Raw genomic sequence first — 4,303 nt, forward strand, 5'->3', positions numbered from 1 at the left:
AAAATAAAAACCCCAGCCACAGAAGTGCTGACGCGTGGATGCCTATTGGTCCCGATTGGTGCCACCAACCGGGACCAAAGGGTCTCCTGACTGGGCTCTGCGCACTGCCCACGTGGAGGGCCTTTAGTCCCGGTTCTGGATTGAACCGGGACTAAAGGAGGGAGGTATTAGTACCGACACTTTAGTCCCGGTTCCGGAACCGGGACTAAAGGCCCTTACGAACCGGGACTATAGGCCCTTTTTCTACCAGTGATTAGCAAGGACTCGCACATCGGCCCGCGCTTCCTCTCTGCTAGCGTCGGCTTAGGGGGCTAGTGCTTCCCACCGGCCATCGACGTGTACCGGGGTCTGCTTGAAAATGAGGCCGTAGTTAGCATCTACGACCCGCAGGTGACCTAGGAGCAGGTGTGGCGCGACCTCGCCATTTACAAGTTTGACTGGGACCACCCGCACCACCTGCAGCCGGTGGGCGAGCCCGCCGGGCAGCCCGTTGCCGTCGCGTCGGACGCGTACGAGGCCGCCCGCGTCACGCACGCAGTCTGCATCCTGACCGAGTGGGAGGAGTTGAGGAGCCTCGGCTACAGGCGTGTGCATGATGTCATGCAGAAGCCGGCTTATGTCTTCGACGGCCACAGCATCGTTGACGCGGAGAAGCTCCAAGACATCAGATTCATCTTCTACGCCATTGGCAAGCTGCTTGACCAGTGACTCAAGGACATGCCAACCGTTGCCTGTGAGGCGATGCACAAGTGTTGGCCGCGCGTCCGTGATCGTTCTTCTTAATTAATCACAACACAAAGCATTGTTAAATTTTAAGAGAATTCATATACTCTGTATTATAAAAACCAAAAATTTCACATATATGAGGACTTGATCTGTAGAACTTTTCCGTTTTGCTCCTGAAGCAGACAACAGAATATCCAAAGGAGTACGGAGGAGAGGCCTAAGCAAAAGCAAAGGGCAGCGGACCAACGAGGTAGCATACTTGCACTAATATGTTTCATACTAGCTTAGTGCTTTCTTATTATAATTATTTAAATTTTATATTTAACAGATATGATTCATGGGAGAGCACCTAATTTTGCTTCGCATTTTCTGCTGGATTAGTTCCAAATTACAAGGATACGAGTGTTCAAAAGATAACTAACTGAAACACTGAACATGTTAGTTTCATGATGATCTGTGACTAACGGTTATATGCATGCTCTTCTCTCTTCTCAGTTGTGTGAGTTGGATTCCTGAATTTTAAAGAATGTATATGTTTTAGGATTTTTGGTGATGTTTGTTCAAGCATAGAAAACTAGGCTTGAACTTTTGGTAGAGCATATCCGTATAATGTCCTTGCTCTAGATTAATTACTTTGTTGTCGGAACTTTTTATCAAATGTTTATCCCATGTGTGACACCAAAATATGGAGTCATAATAAGCCTTTTTTAGTTTTGGAGATACACTAAATGGACACAGAGAAAAATACGAAAATATATCATATATGCATGTATTTCCGGCTTTTCATTGCGAGAGTTAGATGACCTGTAACTGTTAAATGAGACGCTTTTAATTCCAGTTCTCAATTTTTTAAAGTTAGATCCCTTGACAAGCTTGCGATTTTGCATATGTTGTGCCACATGTCTTATTCAAGACTTATAGTCTTCATTTTATTATAAATCTGTTTTTCTCTCTCAGAGATGCTCGATGTCATGAATAGTTTGTGGGCGATCTTAGTATTCTTGCAGATCTGTGCAATAGTGTAGCCACAATGCTCTAACATATACTAACTAGCTAGCTGCTCTCAAGTTATGCACTTCTTGAGTTAATCGTCGACGATCAGTATTGAGTATTCAACATTCTAAGACCAAGTACCACATGATGACGTAGGCGGGCTGTAAGTCTTTAAATATTATATTTTGGGTGAGGTGGAGAAGAGAGAAGGGAAGCGGGCTACTAACAGTCGACTGCAGCACGTGCTTCTAAGCATATTGTGTGTGTGTGTGAGAGAGAGAGAGAGATGGGTCATGTATCAAAAAATAGTACACATTTACATGCAACTATTGTACTTGCGGGCTATAAGCTTAGCTATAGATGATGTAGCAAGATCATATAGCCAGCAGTTGGCTATACTACTAACTACTCCCTCCGTCCGGGTTTATTAGGCCTAAAGACAACTTCTCTTAGACCAAGACACATAGTAATTTGCTCACATTAATTCTTCCATTCCACTCCCAATGCACTCTCTCACATGCATGCAGCCAATGAAAAAGCACACATGAAGTGTATTAACTTTTCAGCCATGGCACCAACAACAATAGCTTTTAATACAACCAATGAAATGGTTGCATGCATGCACCTTTCCAACGCGGGGCCTTATAAAAGGGGACATGCTTGTGATGCTGAGAGGCCTAATAAACCCGGACGGAGGGAGTATGCTCTAATTATCACTTACACACCTATATGCACTTTCTGAATTAGTGGTCCACAATCAATGTTGATTAATTAATTGTCTTTATTTGTTGTTGCTTCCTCATCATTAGCTTAACTTTGATATTTCTCTTATTCCGAGGTACCAATTTATGATGCCCCAAAAATATAATTCATATATAGGATGTAACTTTTAAGTTAGGATGAGCCATATAATGTACTCTCTCCATTTCAAAATAAGTGTCTCAACTTTGTACTAACTTTAGTACAAAGTCTTACTAAGGTCACTACATTTATTTTGGTACCGAGGGAGTACTTCATCCTAATGCCACCAAGTAATCTGCTATGCCGCTTAAGTCCCTCCTCCTTGCCAATGGCTCCCATCCATGACGGCCTCCCATACAAGCACTCGACACTACCGCGAAGATGGTTCTGCATCCCATCGTTATTTCTTTCCCAGACGTTGTCATGGGCATTAATATTAGAACTAAATTTGCAACAATTTTATTTTCCATTGAAATGCTCGACGTGATTGTTATTACTTACTACATTTTATTATTTTTGATGTTCTTTATGTTGCCATGATGTTATGTATAGATCAAAAGTTTTACGAAAAGAAAATGTTGTCAGTAGATCAATTTACTCTGACTGGCACCCATGTCCTAAGCTCCATGTCATGAACTCGTGATCCTCAAATTATACATATTTTTTTGATCATAAGCAACTTATCCCGGGACATAGTTCCTCGACCCGACCAGCCATGGTTTATAGGAACAAAAAAAATTCCCGTTGCAACGCACAGGCATTTGTGCTAGTTATTAGTAAATGATATAGCAAACCGGATCCAAAACATAGTTATTTTAATCCGAAGAAGTGTCGGTGCAACTATTGTTGTTCTCTAATCTTCAGGTGCAGAAATACTAATCAACCAACGTGAATGATTGGCCTTTTTTTGCGATAGAAAGAGAGTTTTATTCCATATGCATAGGGTTACAATCAAGAGGCACCAAATCCTCAATACAAGGAGGGCATCTCCCTAGCAATACAGCAGTAGTGAACTCCGTACGACTATACAAAGCCAACTGATGTGCTACACTATTTTGCTCACGCTTGATTTTTGAAGGAACAAACTTCCGAGTCTCCGTATGATGCTTGACCTCCATCACCAAGTGTCCATAAGCTGACCTGGTTAAACTCTCTCCAGTCAATGCTGCCAACGCCGATGCTGAGTCTGACTGCACAACAATTGGCATGGAACAATGTTGCACGACCAGTGCCATGCCTTGCATGATCGCATGCAGTTCCGCTTCCAACGCGTCGTTGCAATTGAATATACACCTGTATGCTACAAAGATAACACTCCCATCTTGACGCCGTAGGATCATACCCGCCGCAGCAGACCCGTCCTCCTGCATAAAAGCACCGTCCACCGAGAGGGCGGCGAATTCAGCCAGCGGCCGCGGCCAAGCCAAAGGGGCGCTCGGCCTGGGAACTACGTATGGAGCCTCCTGTACCCTCGGCATCTTCCCTTTAATAATTTCTTCCATTGAAAATCTGCCGCATAGGTTGAGTGAGTTCATGTAACTCTGGAGGTAGTCTGATGTCGCCGACAACGGGGGAGCCTCCTTGCCATGAGTGAGATCTGAGCACAAAGACCAAATTTGCCATATCAGCATGATCGTGCAATCCCTCATTTGATCATCGCAGTTCGCAAGAACATTTAACAGCCAGTCCTGTCCAGTATCATGTAAAACATCATTGCTAGGAAGATGCCATACCAGCCTCATGTGTGTCCAAATTCTGCTTGCATGATCACATGAAACAAGACCATGGAAGCTCGTCTCCTTCTCTCTCCCACATAACGGACATCCATCCCTAAGTGAGATGT

General features: G+C 43.7%; 1 pseudogene; it reads left to right on the forward strand.

The window, feature by feature from the left end:
* The window catches only part of LOC123056694 (UDP-glucose 6-dehydrogenase 2-like), a 22,450-nt pseudogene extending 21,667 nt beyond the window's left edge, over nucleotides 1–783 (forward strand).
* The last annotated feature ends 3,520 nt before the right edge of the window (nucleotides 784–4,303 follow it).

Source organism: Triticum aestivum, chromosome 1A (assembly GCF_018294505.1).
Source record: "Triticum aestivum cultivar Chinese Spring chromosome 1A, IWGSC CS RefSeq v2.1, whole genome shotgun sequence".
Lineage (NCBI taxonomy): Eukaryota > Viridiplantae > Streptophyta > Magnoliopsida > Poales > Poaceae > Triticum > Triticum aestivum.